The sequence below is a fragment of the Anomaloglossus baeobatrachus genome, chromosome 2 (genome assembly GCF_048569485.1).
Source record: "Anomaloglossus baeobatrachus isolate aAnoBae1 chromosome 2, aAnoBae1.hap1, whole genome shotgun sequence".
NCBI lineage: Eukaryota > Metazoa > Chordata > Amphibia > Anura > Aromobatidae > Anomaloglossus > Anomaloglossus baeobatrachus.
Genome location: NC_134354.1, coordinates 272,148,251 through 272,170,812, shown reverse-complemented (window position 1 = coordinate 272,170,812; position 22,562 = coordinate 272,148,251). Strand labels below are relative to the sequence as shown.

General features: G+C 48.0%; 1 protein-coding gene across 1 annotated transcript in view; it reads left to right on the top strand.

The window, feature by feature from the left end:
- Positions 1-22,562, top strand: part of LOC142289831 (uncharacterized) — a 271,446-nt gene that overhangs the window by 210,493 nt on the left and 38,391 nt on the right. The gene's annotated exons all lie outside the window — the stretch shown is intronic.

The following is a 22,562-nucleotide window of genomic DNA, read 5'->3' as shown; positions in this document are numbered from 1 at the left end:
GGTTGCCTACGTCAATCACCAAGGCGGGACACGCAGCCGCCTGGCAATGATGGAGGTACAACGCATCCTCCAATGGGCGGAGGACTCCATGTCCACCATATGCGCAGTCCACATCCCAGGCGTGGAAAACTGGGAGGCAGATTATCTCAGCCGTCAAAGCGTGGACGGTGGCGAGTGGTCCCTGCACCCGGCAGTGTTTTAGTCAATCTTCCGCAAATGGGGCACTCCGGACGTGGACCTAATGGCATCCCGTCACAACAACAAAGTTCCTGTTTACGTGCCTTGCTCCCACGATCCTCAGGCCTTCGCCGCGGATGCTCTGGTTCAAGACTGGTCCCAGTTTCATCTGTCTTACGTGTTTCCCCCTCTAGCTCTCTTGCCCAGAGTCCTGCGCAAGATCAGAATGGAGGGCCGTCGAGTCATCCTCATTGCACCGGACTGGCCCAGGCGAGCTTGGTATCCGGACCTGCTCCACCTGTCCGCAGAGATGCCGTGGCATCTCCCGGACCGTCCAGACCTACTCTCGCAAGGTCCGTTTTTCTGCCAGAATTCTGCGGCTCTCAAATTGACGGCGTGGCTCTTGAGTCCTGGATTTTGACGGCTTCTGGTATTCTCCTGAAGTCATCTCCACTATGACTCGGGCCCGTAAGGCTTCCTCCGCTAAGATCTATCACAGGACTTGGAAAATTTTCCTGTCCTGGTGTCGCTCTACCGGCCATCCTCCTTGGCCATTCTCTTTGCCGACCCTTCTGTCTTTTCTACAGTCCGGTCTGCAGCTAGGACTGTCCCTCAACTCTCTCAAGGGACAAGTCTCAGCTCTGTCAGTTCTGTTCCAGCGGCGTCTCGCTCGGCTGGCTCAGGTCCGCACCTTCATGCAAGGCGCGTCTCACATCATTCCGCCGTATCGGCGGCCCTTGGATCCCTGGGACCTTAACTTGGTCCTCACGGTATTGCAGAAACCCCCTTTTGAGCCTCTTAGGGAGGTTTCTTTGTATCGTCTTTCTCAGAAAGTGGCCTTTCTGGTTGCCATAACTTCTCTCAGGAGAGTCTCTGATTTGGCTGCGCTCTCTTCGGTGTCACCTTTTTTTAGTCTTTCATCAAGACAAGGTGGTTCTCCGTCCGACTCCGGACTTTCTTCCTAAGGTGGTCTCTCCTTTCCACCTTAACCAGGACATTACCCTACCTTCCTTCTGTCTGGCTCCTGTTCATCGCTTTGAGAAAGCGCTGCATACTCTAGATCTGGTGCGTGCTCTCCGGATCTGTGTGTCTCGCACCGCTGCGCTTAGGCGGTGCACCTCTCTTTTTGTGCTAACCACAGGTCGGCGCAAGGGCCTCCCTGCTTCTAAGCCGACCTTAGCCCGTTGGATTAGATCGACCATTTCGGACGCCTACCAGAGTACTCAGGTGCCTCCCCCGCCGGGGATCAAGGCACACTCGACCAGAGCTGTCGGTGCCTCTTGGGCTTTTAGGCACCAGGCTACGGCTCAACAAGTCTGTCAGGCTGCCACTTGGACTAGCCTGCATACCTTCTCGAAGCACTACCAAGTGCATGCTCATGCTTCGGCAGATGCGAGCTTGGGCAGACGCATCCTTCAGGCGGCTGTCGCCCATTTGTGAAGTTAGGTTCTGCCTACTTGTTAGTTTTTCTGTTTATTCCCACCCAGGGACTGCTTTGGAACGTCCCAAGGTCTGGGTCTCCCAAAGGAACGATAAAGAAGAAGAGAATTTTGTTTACTTACCGTAAATTCTTTTTCTTATAGTTCCGTATTGGGAGACCCAGCACCCTCCCTGTTGCCTGTTGGCAATTTCTTGTTCCGCGTGTTATCACCGGCTGTTGTTGTGGACAGAGTCTCCGGTTGTTCCGGCTCCTGCTCTGTTCTACTTGTGGGTGGCTATTCTCCTTCAGCTTTTGCACTAAACTGGCTGGGACTGGCTCACCAGGGGGTGTATAAGCTCAGAGGGAGGAGCTACACTTTTAAGTGTAGTACTTTGTGTGTCCTCTGGAGGCAGAAGCTAAACACCCAAGGTCTGGGTCTCCCAATACGGAACTATAAAAAAAAGAATTTACGGTAAGTAAACAAAATTCTCTTTTTCCTCTCTTATTGCTTATCTCTTGTTCATTCTGGGAGAATTCTCTTCACTAGCTGGATTTGGTTAGAGCCATTAACACCTACTTTTCTATTATTAAGGCCTTTCAACCTTGCAGTTCTCACTTTCTGATCTCTTGGAAACAGCTATTTCCATTGGGCTATTGTGAAAGCATTCAAGGCTAAGGGTAAACTTCCACTCCTTTGGGTACTGCTAATTCCATACATTTGGTTGGGGTCTCCTTGACAGTCGGGCCTGTAGGTCTCAGGTATCCAAGGCAACCACCTGTGCGTCTGTCCAGAAAGTAGTAATATTTTACCACATTCATGGTATAAAACGTGCTGCTTTATATTGAAAGCAATCAATGAAATGTAGCTTCCGGACACTGGTAGCACTCATGCAGCCTCATATAAGGACACTGTCACCACCATGTTTCACTGTATTGCACATCTGTTGCATTTCTGAAGAAGAACATAGTGAAAGTGATTAGTGGCCAGGTATGTGTTCCGCCCACGGTAGACCTGTGATATCATGAGGGTGGTTCTGAGTGACGATGTGGCCGTACCGGGTGCTTTCGACAGGCTTTTGTGATGGAGGTTAAAAATATTAAAAAGGGAAGAGAAAAATAAAATAAATAAAGAGTTTGTGACTCTAGTTGGGATGTTCTGCTTCGGTATGGCCGGGCACTGCTGAAGGTCCCCAAGAGTTAGGTGGTGATGCACAGTGCCAAAGGGTTATCCCCTCACCCCTCCCCTCCCACCCGACTAGGGCTGGTTCTGGGGGATATTGAAGTAGGGATAGCGCAGCAGAGAATAATTCAGCCAGATACAGGACAGGGAGCTTTTTGTAACAAATGTTTTATTTGTATTTCTTATACAACAGTACATACATGCTTTAACCTTCCCTGTTAACAAAATTCTGTTGACATATTACTAATGATCATAGAAACCAAAATAACTATTAAGGATACTTAGATAATTGAAATATATTTGAAAAGTTAGAAGGTCGTGTGCACCTGGAACCCACAGACACAGCTACTCATAATAATACATGTGGTTGACTCTCCATCTCTCCATTATTGCTAGTTCCCCCTGTATCAATCCCTGTCCCTCCTGAAATATCTTCTCAGTTTCGGTATATGTCACATTAAACATGGCTCTGGTTTGTAGGTTGACCACAACAATAAATAGCTATTGGCATGAGAGTTTAGAAAAGGCCAACCATTTCCCCCAGTTTATTTCAAATTAGTAACCTTTGTCCATCCTACTTGCGACCATATGTTCCATGATACAATTGTACTGCATTTTCATAATGATTTCTTGTATTGACGGTACCAACGATTGTTTCTATTTATTCGCAATGCGAGCTGTAGCTACCGTGAAAAGATGAGTGGTGATCATTGCATCATCATGAGTCAATGTTTCTAACTAGGGATGATCGAATACCTCAAATATTCGGCTTCGCGAATATTTGCCGAATAGGTCGCCGCTATTCGACTATTCGCGATTATTCAATGCGCAATGCAAGTCTATGGGAAACTCGAATAACAACTATTCGGAACTATTCGGGCTTCCCATAGACTTACATTGCACATCGAATATTCGCATAGCGGCAACCTATTCGTCTGATATTCGCGAAGCCGAATATTTGAGGTATTCGATCATCCCTATTTCTAACCCTAATGACAAGTAGAGCTGCTCCCAGCCCCAGGTCAAAGGCATATCCCAGAACTTTACTCAGCAGCTGTTGCACCTCTCTCCATACTTGTTGAATTTTCCAGTAGTCCCACCATATGTGGATTAAAGAACCTGGGGAACTATTGCACCTCCAACATAGATTGGAAGAATGCAGGAAGATTTTATTTAATCTAACTGGCGTATAATATCACCTGTAAAGAAGTTTCCTGGAAATCTCCAGGTGATTAACGCAAAGTGACATTTTTTTTATGCAGTTTGAAAGCATGCAAACATTGCTCTTCCAAATATCGATTGTCTAGGTCTTTTTCCCAATTCTTTACAAATGGTAGAGTGTGTGGACTTTGTAATACCGTGTTTTTCCAAAAATAAGACCTCCCCCAAAAATAAGCCCTAGCAGGGATTTTCAGCATTTTCGGAGAAAGGCTTAAATATAAGCCCTCCCCCGAAAATAAGTCCTAGTCGCGGTTCAGTAATGAAGTGTCCGTGCAGCTAAAAAAGTTACAGATACTGCAGGACACTTCATTATAGACAGTGGTACCCGGCAATCACACTCACCAGACGCCGAGCAGCAGGACCTGCAGTGATCACACACCCGCACACATTAGCTCTCTCTCACACACACACACACACACACACACACACACACACACACACATCAGATCGCACTCAGTCAGATCGCACACACAAACATCGGCTCACACGCAAATATCAAATCACACACACACACACACAAACATCGGATCGCACACACATCGGATCGCATACACACTCACCTCATCCAGTGACACCGATCTCTTCTCGCCGGGAGAATCCTGAGAGGCGGTGCAGCGCGACGAACAGGACCTGCGGCGGGACACGTGACTTGCTCTCATTCCCTGCTGCCGTAAGTGCTGGATGTGATGTGATGTGCCTGTGATCGGCTGTGTTTTTCTGCGATCGGCTGTGTGTGTCTGTGATCGGATGTGTGTATCTGTGATCGGCTGTGTGTGCCTGCGATCGGATGTGTGTATCTGTGATCGGCTGTGTGTGCCTGCGATCGGATGTGTGGATGTGTGTATCTGTGATGGCTGTGCGTGCTTGCGATCTGTTGTGTGTGATCTGCTGTGTATATCTGCGATCTGCTGTGTGTGTGTGCCTGTGATCGGCTGTGTGTATCTGTGATCGGCTGTGTGTGCCTGCGATCTGCTGTTTATCTGTAATCTGCTGTGTGTGTGTATGTGTGTGTATGTGTGAGATCTGCTGTGTGTATCTGCGATCTGTGTGTGTGAGATCTGCTGTTTGTATCTGTGATCTGCTGTGTGTGTCAGTATGTCAGCTAGCAGCAGGATAGGATGGCGTGCAGCACCTACCGGAGATCACAGGAGGACCTGGGAACCACGCAGACGTCCTGGTCTGGTGAGTATGAGTCTCCTGGGAAGTGGGGGGGGGGGTGTCTGCTTTTTTAGGGGGTAAACTTACCCCCAACCGTGTTTCTCCAAGAATAAGACCTCCTCCAAAAATAAGCCCTAGCGCTTTTTTGCGGGGCAAAAAAAATATAAGACCGTGTCTTATTTTTGGAAAAACACGGTATATTGACGGCCTCATAGGCCATCGAGATTCCTTTGGCTCAATCCTTATTGACTACAAAAAAATTCTCATATTTGGATATTAGGGTGTCCAGTTCTGATGTCAAGCCAGCTACGAGATGCTGAATTTGCAGAAATTTATAGAAGTCTCTTTAATGGATGCCAAATTTATCAAAAATATCTGAAAAACTCATTAGGTCTGAGCCCCTCATAATGCATCCTGTCATGGATATACCTTTTAGTACCTACTCATATAAGTTAACATAAGGAATTGCTCTATGAAAGGCCAAAATTGGAATCTTGTTTATTCTTGTAGGGATCAACCTGTGCCCAGTCTGTGACAGCCATATGTTAGTTCTAGCCCTGATTGTTGGATAGTCTGGAATCTGCACATTTTTGGAGAGGTGAAGGTGCCACAAAAATGAAGCCATTCAGGGATATTTCACTAGGTGTGCTTCCAATTGCACCTAAGCTTTAGATGAGTCGCCCATCCACCAATATCTAAGCTGGTCCAACAATGTGGCTTGATAATATGCACGTATGTTTGGGCACCCCAAGCCCCTCCTGCTTCTACTGGCAAGAAAAGCAGTTTCATTGGTTCCATATGAAACTTTTGAGGGCTGACTGGATCTTGTTTAGGGTGCGTGCTGTTACTTTAATAGGTAGGTTGCGAAATTAATAGAGAACCCCCAGGGCAGGATCATCATTTTAACTATGGAGATGTGGTCTGTCCAGGACACTAATACTTTGGTATATGTTTGTAGCTCTTTTGTTATAGTTTGCTGTAAATTTGAGTAGTTAACTCTTTCCAAGTTCTTAATCGGGAATGTCAAGTGGATGCCCAGGTAGGAGATTTTATCTGTTACCCACACCAGTGGCAAATCTGCTTCTAAACTCCTCCTGACGTCATTGGGACAGTAACCCAGATGAGTAAACCTGGGCTGAAGGGGATGTATAAAGTGCCATAATAGATGACAAAATTGGCCTCGAAGATCCAAAGCACTTGAGTACTTCTTTCACGTAGCCCCAATGAACCCTATCGAAACCTAAACCTTCTCCGCATCCAAAGATAGAAGCAGAGAAGGCGTCCGACCCGCCTCCAACTCGGCGATAAGATCAATAAGGCGTCGAGTTTTATCACTAGCTTGTCTGTTTTTTACAAAGCCGACCTGGTCATTATGGATAAGCTTTGGTAGTATGTTAAGGAGTCTTAAAGATATTACCTTGGCGTATAGTTTAATATCTGTATTTAGTAAAGAGGTTGGCCGAAAGTTTGCCGGGGTGTCCGGATTTTTCCCTGGTTTGGATAATGTAATGTAATAATGTGAGCATTGAGCATTTCGGTAGGGAATGAGCTTTTCTGTGCTGCCTCATTAAACAGTCTTTCAAGATAGGGGGAAACCCTTTTTTTATATTTCTCATAATAATTGTTTGGGATGCCATCTGGGCCCGGGGCTTTATGCAGCTTCACAGAATCCAGAGCTTTTAGATTTCTGTCGTTGTAAACTTTTGGGAAAGGCTTTTCCTCTGTGTAGTAGACAGTTTTCTGAAAATAAGGAGCGCTGATAGTGTAACACCAAAGCGATCGGTGGGGTATACCTGAGAAATATACACTCACCTGGATCAGTTGTGATAGTCACAACCACTAGTACGCATGAGATAATGGCGTCTGCTGCAGCCCCACGTGGATGTGTACATCAACAACTTGTTGATTTACTGGTCCTGAAGAAGAGGTGTTCACCTCGAAACGCGTAGACCTATGAAATAAAAGAATTCTTATCTTCATCAACATTCTACATCTTCATTCGGCTGATGCGCGGCATTAACCCCTTCTCTACCCCATCTTGTATGCTAGTAAACAGTTTTGGGAGTTTCACTGCAATTAAAAATGCAAGTATCTCACCCCGTTCTTGTTGAGGGTTATGGGGTATCCTCCTTAAAGTTATACAGGGTGGCATAATATTTAGCAAAATTGTTTGTAATTTGCTGGGAGTCCATTATTTTCTCTGTATTTGAAGCTTTCAAGTAGGGTATGCAAAATTTTGCTGCTTGTACTTTAATCTCTGTCTGGCCAGTAAGGCCCCAGGCCTATTACCCTGCCAATAGTATGATAGTTTAAGCTTTTTAAGGGCATGTTCGTATTTGTGTAGGTTCAATTTGTGTAGCTGACTGTGCAGGGCTGATATCCCTGACGCTCTCTCAGCCGAATGTCTGTTTGTTTAATCTGTGTAGGCTAGCCAACTTGCTTTGAAGGAAGTGGTCAGTATTTGGGATACTTTTTTATGATGTGAGGCCTGCTTTATAAAATGACCTCTCATGGCCGCTTTATGTGCACACCACAATGTCGGTTCTGTGACTTCACCATTATCATTGATTTCAAAGCAATCCTGGATAGCTTGATGTGTTTAGGTCATATATGAAGGATGGTTCAGTATATATGTGTTTAGGTGCCATATCGGGGATGTGGAAGTCGCAAAGCTCTCCTCTATGTTTAGGGTAATAGGGGCATGATCACTCAGTTATGTTTGCTATTTTTGTATTAAGCACTTTAGGTATTACTGCCTTATCTACCAAAAAATAATCTATACTTGTGTATATCATATGGGGATGAGAAAGGAATGTATAATATCTTGCTGTTGGGTTTTGTTGTCTCCATTTGTTATATAGCTTGTGTAAATGAAGAAATTTTGTTAGTGGATTGGGGGTTGAGTTTGTGACTTGGACGTAGTGTCCATATTTGGCCATAACGGTAGCTAAAATCCCCTACTATGATGTAAGATCCTGTTTTCAACTTGCTGGTTTCGGCGATAATTTTCCAAATATATGTATACTGTTACTTGTTGGGAGCGTATAAATTGACTAACGTGTATGGGATATTGTTAACTAGGCATTTTAGTATTATGAATCTGCCTAGTGGGTCTATAATTTGTTCAACCTGGGAAAAAGCCACCATATCCTTTACTGCAATTGCCACCACGCCTTTTTTTGCAACATGCAGGTGTTACTATAATATGTGGAAATTTTTTTATGTCTAAGGGTATGTTCACATATCAGGTTTTTGCTTTGTGGCACAATCCGGCGATTGCGGGAAAAACGCATCTGTTGGTTTTTTTTTGCCGCCGGGTGCGGTTTTTCGTCAGACTTTTATTAACGCCGGATTGTGCCGCATGTACTTGCGTTTGATCCGGTTTTTGCCGGATGCGGAAAAAATCGTCACTCCGGTGGCCGCACAGGTCGCAGAGAGGAAAGTTTTTTTTCCTGCGGCAAACAACCGCGCGGCGCTGTGCGGCATGGTGCATAATCAAAGTCTATGCCCCCCGGATCTGGTGGCATACATCAAACGCCGGAAACATGTACCGGATCCGGGTTTTACTTCTGAGCATACCCAGAAGTGATAAAAAGTCATTGCTTGTCAGAAAATCAATCACTCACTCACTCTCTCTCAAACTCTCTCACTCACTGACTCACTGAGTGCACGGCACGGCTGTCACAAAGCTCTGGCGGCTTCTCCTGATTTGAAAATGCCGGCCGCCCATTATTCAATCTCGTATTCACTGCTTCCCCCGCCCACCGATGCCTATGATTGGTTGCAGTCAGACACACCCCGACGCTGAGTTACAGCTGTCTCACCTGAAACCAATCACAGCCGACGGTGGGCGGGTCTATATGTGCAGTAAAATAAATAAATAATTAAAAAAATACGGCGTGCAGTCCCCCCCCAATTTTGATACCAGCCAAGATAAAGCCACACGGCTGAGGGCTGGTATTCTCTGAATGGGGAGCCCCACGTTATGGGGAGCCCCACGTTATGGGGAGCCCCCCAGCCTAACGATATCAGCCAGCAGCTGCCCGGAATTGCCGCATCCATTAGATGCGACAGTCCCGAGACTCTACCCGGCTCGTCCCAAATTGCCCTGGTGCGGTGGCAATCGGGGTAATAAGGGGTTAATCACGGCAGGCGTCTGGGACACCCCCAATGATTAACCTGTAAGTGAAAGTAAATAAACACACACACACACACAAAAAAATACTTTATTTGGAATAAAAAGACAAAAAAACACCCTCTTTCATTATTTTCTGAAAATCCCCAAATACCCCTCCAGTTCCGACGTATTCCACAGAGGTCCCACGACGATTTCAGCTCTGTTACCTGAAGCTGACAGGAGCGGCAGTAGAACACTGCCGCTCCCAGGAGCTCCACGCAGCAACTGAAGGGAGTCGCGCTGTCAGCGGGACGTCACTGAGGTAATGCCTGCGTGTGCGGTGATGATGGGGGCTGTAGTGCCGGTGTTTGTGCGGTGATGGTGCGTGCGGGAGTGCCGGTGTATGTGCGGTGATGGTGCATGCAAGAGTGCTTGCGTGTGCGGTGATGATGGGGTCTCTCTCTCAGCATAAAAAAACAGAAAAAACAAAACAAAAAAAAAAACGGATCCAATTTTTTTTACCGGATCCGTTGCATCCGTTTTTACACAATCTGAGACTGATCCGTTGCATCATGCACAAACTGGATTGTGCTTGATTGGAAAAAACTGATGTGTGAACTTAGCCTAAGACTGAAGATGTCGGCGCTGTTTAGGTGTTTCTCCTGGACACATAACACATCTGTATTCTTTTGGAGGGCCTCCTTCCACAACTCCGACCTCTTAAATGGTGACTTCAACCCTTTAGCGTTAATGGACATAAATCTAACCACCATCGAGGAAACTTACATAGTTGCTGCTAGCTGCATTATCTTCATTATCCCTAACTGTGGAGAGAGATTCTGTAGAGAGAATAATTTCTGTTAGGCATATTAACTTACAAAACCTAGTGTGAGTAATTAGACCATATGTGCACACATCCAACTCATGAAAGTATTGTTTCGGGCTGCCGAGACATTGCTGAACACACAAGTCTGGGGGTCCGCATTCTGAAGGAAAAAAAAAAGGGAACTGGCAAACCTGAAACATACAACTAAACTCAATTCAGCAAAAATTCAGGGCTTCAACTGGGGCTTCCTGCGCCAAGCACCAAAATCCAGACATGGTGCTGGAAAAAAAACTGTCCAGAGCGCCGAAAAATCCAAAAAGGGGGAGCACAGAAAGGAAAAAGAAGAAAAATGTTCAGGGGAGTTCGATGGGGTAAAAAGGAAGGGTACATGTTCAGAACAAGAGCCGGGAATCCGTGCCAGGGTCGGCTCCAAGCTCCAGTAGTCCCTAAGGGAGAGATTGGAAAAAAATAGAAGGATGCTTTGGGTGAAGTATGAAGGAAAAAGTGACGAAATGGGCCAGGTGTAGTTTCTCTATATTCTTGGGCAGGCTCTTTCCATAATGAGCCATAGCCTGGACTTCTGGTGACTACCGTGTTTCCCCGAAAGTAGGACCCCCCCGAAAGTAAGGCAGGGTGGGGGTTTCGGGGGGGTCCGCCAATGTAGGGCACCCCCCGATTGTAAGGCAGGGTAGCGGGGGTGCCCGGGGAATGTAAGGCCGCCTATGGGTGGTGGTCGCGGCGTAATGTATACCTCCTCCGGTGAATGGCCCCCGCAATCTCGCCGGCCTGCGGCGCGTCCCGGGTCAACGCTCTTCCTGCTTGATGCTGATTGGCCGATTAGCCTGTTCGTCACAGGCTCCCTGCTGGCCATCAGCTCGAGCTGTGATTGGCCAGTCAGCCGGCTCGCAGCTGATTGGCCGAATCAGCCGCGACGTCACCGCCTGCAGGCTCGCTCCCATTGGTCCAGCGTCCCCGGCAGAAGGAAAGTAACGGTAAGTTCCGAAACTCTCTCTCTGTGTGTGTACGGTATGTGTATGGGGGCTGTATGTGTCAGAGTGTGTGTGTGTGTGTGTGTGTGTGTGTGTGTACGGTACCGGTACGATATGTGTGTGGGTGCCGTGTGGGTCTGTACCGGTACCGTATGTGTCAGTGTGTGTGGTGGCAGAGTGGGGGGCAGAACCACTGTATGGGGAGGCTGCAGGGGGGAGGATGGGGTGGATTCCGGACTCTCAAACAATGGGGAGGCTGCAGGGGGGAGGATGGGGTTGGTGGATTCCGGACTCTCAAACAATGGGGAGGCTGCAGGGGGGAGGATGGGGTGCATGCCGGACTCTCAAACAATGGGGAGGCTGCAGGGGGGAGGATGGGGTGGATGCCGGACTCTCAAACAATGGGGAGGCTGCAGGGGGGAGGGGGGAGGGGGAAATTGTTATTTTTTTTTTCCAATGTAAGGCCTCCCCCGAAAGTAAGGCAGGGTGGGACTTTTGGGGGTAAAATTAATGTAAGACAGGGCCTTACTTTCGGGGAAACACGGTAGTTCTCATCTATCTTTGACTTTAGACCACTCTTGTAGAATTTAGCATGGTGGGGAGATTCATTCTTGATTCTCCTTGATGGGGATGGGTAAGTTCCATTCCTTACACAAATGAAGGGCTTGTTCTGGATTATTTGCCACATGTTTGTGACCTGCTTTGGAGATAATTAACTTTACTGGAAATCCCCTCTTGTATGAGATGTTATAGAGCGCTCTCTAAGGATTCTTGTACTGGATGTAAAGGCTCTTTTGTGGGCTAAGGTGAATGCTGACAGGTCAGTAAATATGGTGATGCCGTTAAATCGGTCTGGAAGTGAGGGTTGACTGCGGGCTACTTCCAGTAGCTTCTCTTTTATGTGATAGAAGTGGATCCTCACTATGACATCTCTAGGGGCTGAGGCTGGCAGTTGCTTCGGTTTAGGCCTAAAACTCACTTCCGCAAAAAAACCGTCACGTGTGACATGGTCCGTTTTTCGGGTCCGTGTTCCCTTTTTTTGGGGCGTTTCTCCGGTACGTATGGCATCCGTGTGATGGCGTATGCGAGCCGTGTGTGCGTGTAAAATGTCCATATTTGTGTGTAAAATGCCCGTGTATGTGTACGTGGAATGTCCGCGTGGAATGTCAGTTTGTGTGTTGCACAATGTTGTTGATACATGTCGGCTGACAGCAGACAGAGTTGCGCGATGAGAATGAACTCGGGTGAACTTCACCCGACTTCATTGTCATGCCGCGGCTCTGTCTGTGTGCCGCGTACTGATTAGCGGTCACCTGTGAAGGACTCACCAGTGACCGCTAATCCCCCGAGTGACTGAAGTGAGCAGCCCTCTCTCATACTTACCACTCCCCGATCACCAGCGCGGCGAGGAAGAGCTGTGCAGAGAATGCGCGGCAACAATTACTTTGAAAATGCCGGCCGCTCATTAATCAATCTCGTATTCCCTGCTTTCCCCACCCACCGGCGCCTATGATTGGTTGCAGTCAGACACGCCCCCCACGCTGAGTGAAACCTTCCATGATTAATCTGTAAATTACAGTAAATAAACACACACACCCGAACAATCCTTTATTAGAAAAAAAAAACACTAACAAATTGCCTTGTTCACCACTTTAATAAGCCCGAAAAAGCCCTCCATGTCCAGCGTAATCCACGGACTTCCAGCATCGCTTCCAGCTTCTGCTCCTGTCAGCTCCACGCAGCTAATGAAGGCAATAGCTGAGCTGTCACTGAGGTTACTCGCGGCCAACGCTGAATACAGCTGATCGCGCTATTGCCTTCATTAGCTGCGTGGAGGTGACAGGAGCAGCGGTGTCTTCTGCAGCTCCGGTCACCTCCATGCAGCAGAGCTAGAAGCGACGCTGGAATATCCAGGATTACGCCGGACATGGAGGGCTTTTTGTGGCTGATTAAAGTGGTGAACCAAAAACACATGTTTGTGTTTTTTATTTCTAATAAAGGATTTTTTCGGGTGTGTGTGTTTATTTACTGTAATTTACAGATTAATCATGGAAGGAATCTCGGGGAGATGCCTGACATGATTAATCTAGGACTTATTGGCAGCTATGGGCTGCCAATAACTCCTTATTACCCCGATTTGCCAACGCACCAGGGCAAATCGGGAAGAGCAGGGTACAGTCCCAGAACTGTCCCATATAATGTATGCGGCAATTCTGGGCGGCTGCTGACTGATATTGTTAGGCTGGGGGGCTCCCCATAACGTGGGGCTCCCCATCCTGAGAATACCAGCCTTCAGCCGTATGGCTTTATCTGGCTGGTATTAAAATTGGGGGGACCGCACGCCGTTTTTTTTAATTAATTATTTATTTATTTTACTACACAGTATAGACACGCCCACTGACTGCTGTGATTGGGTGCAGTGACACAGCTGTCACTCAGCGTGGGGGGCGTGTCTGACTGCAACCAATCATAGGCGCCGGTGGGTGGGGAAAGCAGGGAATACGAGATTGATTAATGAGCGGCCGGCATTTTCAAAGTAATTGTTGTCGCGCATTCTCTGCACAGCTGTTCCTCGCCGCGCTGGTGATCGGGGAGCGGTATGAGCCGGGGGAAGAAAAAAACCGAGCGCCAATGTAAGTATGACTGAGAACATCATGAAAAAAGGTAAGTATACTGAATTTAATTTAAAAAAAAGATAAAAATAAGATCGCTAGTGTAAAAACGCACCCGCACGAAACGTGCTGAACACGGACATACTCCGTGTGCGGTACGTGCAGGCACAGACCCATAGACTTTAGCGGGTCCGTGCCTGCGTGCTGCCGGCCAAAAACGGACATGTCGTCCCGGTAGAAAAGCGCACACACGTACTTGCCTCACGGACACATGTTCCGTGCGATTTTAAGTGTGTGCCATCTACCATTGATTAACATGGGTCTCCGTGTGTACGTGTCTCCGGTACGTGCAAATACGTACCGCACACGTACAAATTAAACGGATGTGTGTTGCGCGTCTTAGGGAGTCTGTGTGCCCTGTCCAGCACCAGGTCCATCTGCGTTGGCTCTGGTATAAGGCAGGAGAAGTAGTCTGTGAGGAATTCCTTAAGGTCATCTGTTTTAATAGATTCTGCAATGCCCCTCAGTCTGACATTATTTCGTCGTGTCCTATCTTCCATGTCAGCTATTTTAAGCCTCATTGCGTCCAATTCACCATCCATAGGTGACACAGAGTCCACCACCTCATTGTGCGCAGTTGTAAGTTCTGCCATCTTGTTTTCTATATGGGATGTACAATCTCTTATTGCTGTGATCTCTGTTTGCATGGACCTAAGCACACTCTGCATGTCCCTTTTTAAATGAAGCCATTAGTTCCGCCATTAATTTTCTCATAGTATACTCAGTCAGTGGTTCTGAAGCTTTTCCTCCAGGGTCCTGATTTTTACTACCTGGGCTGCAGCCTGGGGTCTGCTGTGAGAGGAGAAGCCGGGGACTGGATTTCAAAGGCAGTGGAGAGCTCCTCCTCCCCCCTCCGCATCAGCTCCCTGGTGCTGTCAGAGTCCGACTCGTCGTCCTCCTGTGAGGGCGAGCCTTCCTGGGGCCTTCTCTGAGCCTGAGTCTTTCTGCCCGTGTCCCCTGACTCACCCAGCCTGCAGGGGGTTGTAGTCTTCGGCATTGTTAGGCTGTGTTGTGGCCTCCCAGCGCCATTTTGATGCAGTTCTACCCGGCGGCAGAAACCTGTCAGCTTTAGGCTATGTGCCCACGGGGAAGGTGTCCTGCGGTTATATCTGCAGGACATTCCGCAGGAGCTCCCAGAAATCCGCAGCACAACTTTGTCTGTTTCCCTGCTGCGGAATATCCTGCGGATATGGTGCGGGCATTCTGCATTGAGGATACAGTACCATGGCTTCGGCACTGCATCCTAAATGCAGAACAAGTGCTGAGTGATCGGGGAGTTCATACTTACCTCCATCACGCAGCACTTCACTTTCTCTCCGGCTGTGTCTGTCAGCGTCTGCACTGTCCAGGAGAAGGCGGGTGGGCCTGAACTAGCTCTGGCTGTCACATGACCGGAGCTTATGCAGGCCCCGCCCACCTCCTTCCTGCTTCTAGCTTCACTGCCGTCCTGACTTGGGTGTCTGCTATCAAGGCAGGTAAGTATGGGACCAAGGCAGGTAAGCCTCTATCTCCATAGTGGAGAGACGGGATTTCCGCAGGTAAATCCGCAGGAATAATTGACATGTGTACCGCCCCGCGGCCTCGGCTGAGGCCGCTGAGCTGCTCGGATCCGTGCTCGCGTTCTACGGGTAGGGGCTCGAGCCTCTCACGGACCCGGGGGTCACGTCGCTCTGCAGGGGGGGTTGGCGTTACACACGGAGGATGCGGGTATTTGGTTTTGGGATGATTGTTCGTGACGCCACCCACGGGTTGTGGTGATGGTGGACACCACCGCTGCAGTGAAGGTACAGGGTCTCCCGGGAGCAGTGTAGTGGCGCAGCTAGGTGTTGACCGCTCCGTGGGTAGGGGATGTTGGTCCCGGGGCCCGGTCGGGCTGTTGAGGGCCGGGGTGCAGGGCGCAGTGTTGTGCAGGGCGCAGTGTTGTGCAGGGCGCAGTGTTGTGCAGCGCGGTGCCGTGCCTGATGGCACTGTTGTACTCACGATTAAACCACACAGTCACTGGTAAACCAAACGGAGGAATGGACGGGGCCCGCAGCCGGCTGCAGCTTCCTAGTCGGGTTGGCAATGTCCGCCATTCTCCTGCACCTGTGTTTGTAGTGTGACCACTGTGCCTGGGCACTGTTAGTCCGCTCCCCGGCGTGTATGTGTCGTAGGAGCCCCTGTTGCCTGCAGACGCTGGCCCTTGGATCTCTGGCCTCTGGCGGTGGCTACTATCCGGACGGGTTGGGCTGTTGCCTTCAATCGGGACTTTGGTGGGAATGAACCCCTGAGGTCCAGACCGCAATCAGTTAATTTGACTATGGTGGTGGCATATAGCCTAGTTGGGGTCTGAGTACCTTGCCTGGTGCTCCGGTATCCAGTTAGCTCCCTGGTTTGGTTACGGCGGGCCACTACCCTGTCCCGGTCCCCTACAGTTCCGCTGGTCGTATTCCCGGTCTCCTGCAGGCGGCCACTGCCGTCTGCCTGCCTGACTTTTGCACTCCACTCCTTGAACTGTCTCAAACTGAACTGTCTTCCTGGCTCAGGCCAGCAGCCTCCTGGGGGGGCGTGTCTTTCCGCCTGACTCCGCCCACCTGGTATTTTCTGCGACCCTTAGCTTTCTCATATTTTGGAATGTATGGCTCAGTGATGGCTTATTCGTTGCGTCTCGAGCTGACGTTTTTAATGGTACCATTTTTGTGCAGATGCTACTTTTTGATCGCCTGATATTGCATTTTGCGCAAATGTTGTGGCAACCAAAAAACCTAATTTTAGTGTTTGGATTTTTTGCCCGCTACGCTGTCTACTGATCAGATTAATTGATTTTATATTTTGATAGATCAGGCATTTCTGAATACGGCGATACCAAATATGTGTATACTTTTTAGTTTTTTAACCTTTTAATTTTTAAGCGGCGAAAGGGGGGTGATTTGAACTTTTAGGGTTTTGGTTTTTTTTTATTTTTTATTTTTTTAAAACTGTTTTACTAGTCCCCCTAGGGGACTATAAGGATCAGCAGTGTGATGACTCATTTATTTCTGATAATCACAGCTACACAGCTGAGAACAACAGAAATACTTACCTCATGTCACTGACAGCAGCCGGCTGTGTGAAACAAAGTGACTCATGTTAGCTACTTGAGTCATCACATGACCCTGTGCTACGATGACAACCATCGGCTCACAGTGATCACTGTGGAGACACTGAGGTCAGTAGGTGCTCTCGTCCGCTGGCCCGGCCTTTAGACCGACCTCCTTAACCGTGAGCGGAACACTACTCAGACAACACAAAGTGAGGGAATCACAATATTAATACTTTATTGGATCCTCAAACAATTAACGGCATATGGCACATAACCAGCAAAACCACATAATATAACCGGCAACAGTTTCTCACCCTTCCGCTGGCTCACCAGGGATTTCGAATGTTCGTGCCTCAGAGCTTCCAGGGCTACTTACTCCAAGCCAGCAGCACCCCGCTTTCGACGGGCACCCACCAAGAATAGAATAACGCCAGATTTAGGAAGCTGGCTGAGGTCTGCAAAGTCTGTAGTCTGGTGACTGGATTGTCCCAAGCTGGATTCCTACCTTAGGTAGTCCTTGATATCACAGCCAAATCCTTGCATTTGATGCTGAATTTAATCTAGTGTTATAATCCAGGTTCAGCTATGGCTTGCCAATCGGATCCGCAGGTCCTAGATTGGTATCATGTATCAAGAGTCTACCTGGACAATGGACAGTCCTCCTCCTTATACCCCTGAGCTCTCCATTCAGACCATTGGGGTCTTCACGATTGGTGGATAAGACTGGGCTCTTATTGCCTAGATCTCAAGTCGCATATAAAATATCCCTATTAGTAATGGTCTCTGACAGTAACAAGGGAGACAGCCCAGCCACATTGCATCTAACAATACAATGGAGGTTCACACAATTGATTTGTCTGGGTATCTGATCCTCTCTGGTCAAGGTAATTACATGAGTCAACAAGAACTTTAACACTAGACTCAATGAAACGAAACAATAAGGGCTTATCCCCTGTTTATAATTAAAATATCTTCATGTCCGGCTGAATGTTAAGAAACTTTAACCCTTGCTAGGCACTGACAAAGTCCATGTCGTCACAATCACGTCATTGCAACGCCGATGGAGCCGGGTGAGTGAAAATTTTCCGCTATCAGCATTTAAATGGCGCTGTGACATTTTCACAGCACCATTCAAGGGGTTAACAGGCACGGGTGGAACATGGATCCACGCATGCCTGCGAGGCACACGTCAGCTGTACAAATCAGCTGACATGTGCACGGATCCCCGCCAGCTGCCGGCAGAAGCCGGTGTGGATTACAGTATGGTGGTTTAGGACTTAATATTAGGGCTGTGGAGTCGGAGTCGGAGCTCGTTTTGGTGGAGTCGGTATAAAATGCACCGACTCCGACTCCTAAAATATATAATATATAATAAATTGGGGACAGTAGTGCAATGCAGAATGTGCTGAATATTTTACTAAATAATATTTAGTATAATGCCTATATTTAAGTGTAAAATGTACTGTAGTACAATGTGAACATTAGACATTTAATTATCTTTATGATACAATAATCAAGATATTTAGATAGAACATAAAATATATTTATTGGAATACAACTTTAGAACACAAAAAACTAATTGTAAATATGTAATACAATATGTAAATATATATATATATATATTGTAACGATGTGGGGCCCCGAGTGTATGGGGGCCACACGTCAGGTATCGGGATTAACGCACACCGGAACAATTTGTCTCTTTAACAGACCATGTGGTTTATTAACAGCTCAAATAAACCATGCTAGGTCCCATAACAGAAAGATTCCATGCCTTGGCTTTATCCTCAAAGTCCAACACATAACGTAAAGTCCACACACTCTTGGACTTCCTCACACGTGTCACTGACCCTTGTCAGTACTTGGCTTTATCCTCAAAGTCCAACATATAATATACAGTCCACACACTCTTGGACTTCCTCACACGTGTCACTGACCCTTGTCATTACTTGGCTTTATCCTCAAAGTCCAACATATAATATACAGTCCACACACTCTTGGACTTCCTCACACGTGTCACTGACCCTTGTCAGTACTTGGCTTTATCCTTAAAGTCCAATCCGGGTTATCTTCCTCTGAAGGCGGCTAGTGTCCTTACCAAGTTCCCCCTGTCTCCAGCCATGCTTTGCACATGGACCTAAAAGCCCCTTCCTTCAGCAGAAGGTCTCTTGAGCAGAGCAAAACACCCTGCTTCTGCTCTCCCCGTCTCCAGTACACCGCTGGAAGTCTAGAGCCAGTCTCTATCTAGACTGCCCTAGACACACTCCACCTAGGTTCAGAGACAGGATTGCTTTAACCCCTGGAGCCACAGCCACAGGTGGTAAGGAGTGTGTAATCAGCATCACACACCCTTCCATGGCTCTGCATGTAATGCAATCCTGTGGAACCACTGGTCCCAGCCAACTTCACATTGCAGAGCACCCATGCTTCTGCAAAACATATCGGCCCTTTGTAATACAGCCGGTTGATACGTCACAATATATACACACACACACAAGATATATATGTAATCTACTGTATATTACATAGTGTATTACATATTTACAATTTATTACAGTTTGTGTTTTAAAGTTGTATTCCAATAAATATATTTTATGTTCTATCCAAATATCATGATTGTATCATAAAAATTATTAAATGTCTGATGTTCACATACACATGTTCATGTATTACAATAAATTTTTCACCTAACTATAAGCAATATATGTAGGAGTCGGAGTCAGTGCAAGAGAAATTGAGGAGTCGGAGTCGAAGGTTTGGTGTACAGACTCCACAGCCCTGCTTTAATATTCCTGCCCGCAGTCATTAAGTGTTTAAAACAACTAATAGCAGTCTCTGTTTGCCACTGACCTTGTCCCTTGAAAGTCCAGTATTCCTAGAGATGGATACCCTGCCCATTTGTAGCTGGCCCCTCCAGAGGTTTCAACAGTTACCTCAGGACAGGACCGTCTCCATATTACACTCCTCACAATAACTTCAACTGCCACTAGGGCATACACACAGGCTTTGTTATCAGCTCAGGTGAACAGCCCCAGTAAGGGACTGTAGGCAAATGTTTGTATGTAGTGAACGGCAGAGAAAAACAAATTTAATTAAAGCTGGCAATACATGTCATACATTTTGAAATAACCATGCAGCTATTATATGTGGTGACTCAGGCACAGCGCGCAACATTTGTCTCCTGATCTGAAGCCAACTGAAACACCAAAGGGGAATTCTAAAGGCTGCTTTACACGCAACGACATCGCAATCCTGTGGAACCACAGGTCCCAGCCAACTTCACATTGCAGAGCACCCATGCTTCTGCAAAACATACCGGCCCTTTGTAATACAGCCGGTTGATACGTCACATACCCTCCCCCTCTGTTCAAACCCGTAGGGGAGAACACTTGCCAACGACCTGGGGCCGCGAGACAGGGTATCCCCGCCGCCATGCCCCACCAGTCGAGAGGGCCGTCCAAGGTGCCCAAGAGCAAAAGTCCCTGAGACATCACCCGACACTGTCACCAAACCCTGTCGTGTCAACCTAGGGTTAACAGACGTCCCCTTTCCGGACCGTTCACTCCCTGACCCCCTCCCAGGGTCACCGTAGTAGAGAGACACGTCCTCAGTCAAACCTACAGTCTTGTCCGAACCTAGGCTTACTCGTGTACCCCCAGGGCTACTGTCGGGAACTCTAAGCTCATAGCGGCCACTATCTACAGTACGTCGTAGGTTTCTTCTTGGTCGGCGATTCCTTTTATCGCGTGTCTTAACTACTGGACCGACACGCCATCTTCCACTTCTTTTCCCCTGAACAACGGGGAGAAGACGGCTGCTGTCCCTCACACAGTTGGCGAAGCTGCTCCTCAATTTTCAGGTTTTCTTGCCTCAACCGCTCCATGTCACGTACATGGTGTACCCGATATCCAAGAAGGCTTCGAATGTTTCCAAGGCTCTCTACAGTCCCGACACAGACGTACGGAACCATACCAGCTTCCCTGGGTATCTTGCTCTCGTTAGCATCAGGGATTCTTAATCTCACTAATCCCGATTTATTCACCATGTCTTGCATGACTCGTCCGGTTTTTCCAATGACTCTCCCCACCAGAGCCCAGTTTACTTGGACAATATCTTCCGCCAGACTCTGCGCTTTCCTTTTATACTCTAGCTGTCTAGTGGCTTCCTCATTTCGCAGTTGGACCTGCCACTTCATACGAACACATCTGAAGTTCATGTCCTTTAGAATAGCCACCCGCTGCCCAGTAATTTCACTGGTGGACAATATCACTAACTGTTCAGCCTCTTGGGTACAATAGACCTCACACGCTTCCACAGCTCTCTTAAAGTCGTCATGCATGCACTCGATGGCACACGCTTCTCTAAAGTCCTCAGGTATAACCACCATGCACTTGACTACAGAAGTCTCATTCACCCCTGCCGCTTCCACTTGCTTGTCCAGTTTCGCTTCCAGAGTCATCTCTCTTTGGGCCTCCCCTGCTTCAACAAGTTTGGTCAGGATCGACACTCGCTGCTCCATCTGTTCCAAGGCTACCTGGGACCTGGACTGGTACTCTGCCAAGTGACTTCGGAGCTCAACCACTTCTTTCTTTTTCCCTTACTCGACTCTCAGTAGCCTGCCTAAGAAGTATCTCTTGTTGCAGATTGTCTTTGCTCATCCTCTTGAATGACTCTTCACTTGCGGACCTCTCTGGTCTATGACACCCTCTTTCCGAGACTTCTTCCACCTCTACACCTCTGGCTTTTTCCTGGGGTTCAACTTTGTCATAGTCACCCCTCTCTTGGGTCTCAGCTGCTTCCTCTTCAGCCGCCTCACAGATAGGTGGCTCGTCAGCTTGCTCAGAAGCGGGAGAGAATTCGGCTTTCAACTCTGGGGTCGACTCCTTCTCAATGGCTTCATCGCACGGACCACTGTTGTCCCAATGTATCGGTTTCTCTGGCAGCGGGTCATCTGTCATCACTTGCCAGTGTACCCGCCTCAGCTGCAGAACCTTTGGGTTTCTTACTCTTCTTACCCACGACCTTCTCTATATCCTCCATCTTGGTTTTACCAAGCAGGTCAGGCAGGATTTCAGTCCTAGATGAGAACTCTGGTCCAGACTTCACCTCTTCAGAGGCTCTCTTCACTTCAGCGCCAGCTGTTTCTTGGATTTTCACTGCATTACCTTCAACTTCCTCTGGGGTCTCTGCCGTGTCACCCTCAGGCTGCTTTACACGCAACGACATCGCTAATGAGATGTCATTGGGGTCACGGAATTCGTGACACACATCCGGCCTAGTTAGCGACGTCGTTGTGTTTGAAACGCACGAACGACCGTTAACGATCAAAATTATACTTAATTGTTGATCGTACGGACGCAGGTTGTTTGTCTTTCCTGCGGCAGCACACATCGCTACGTGTGTCACTGCAGGAACGAGGAACATCACCTTACCTGCGGCTGCCCGCAATGAGGAAGGAAGAAGGTGGGCGGGATTTTCGGCCCACTCATCTCCGCCCCTCCGCTTCTATTGGGCGGCCGCTTAGTGACGCCGCTATGACGCTGAATGAATCGCCCCCTTAGAAAGGAGGCGGTTCGCCGGCCACAGCGAAGTCGCTAGGCAGGTAAGTATGTGTGATGGGGACTAACGATATTGGGCGCCACGGGCAGCGATTTGCCCGTGATGCACAAACGACGGGGGCGGGTGCGATCGGCAGCGACATCGCTAGCGATGTCGCTGCGTGTAAAGCAGCCTTGAGAAAC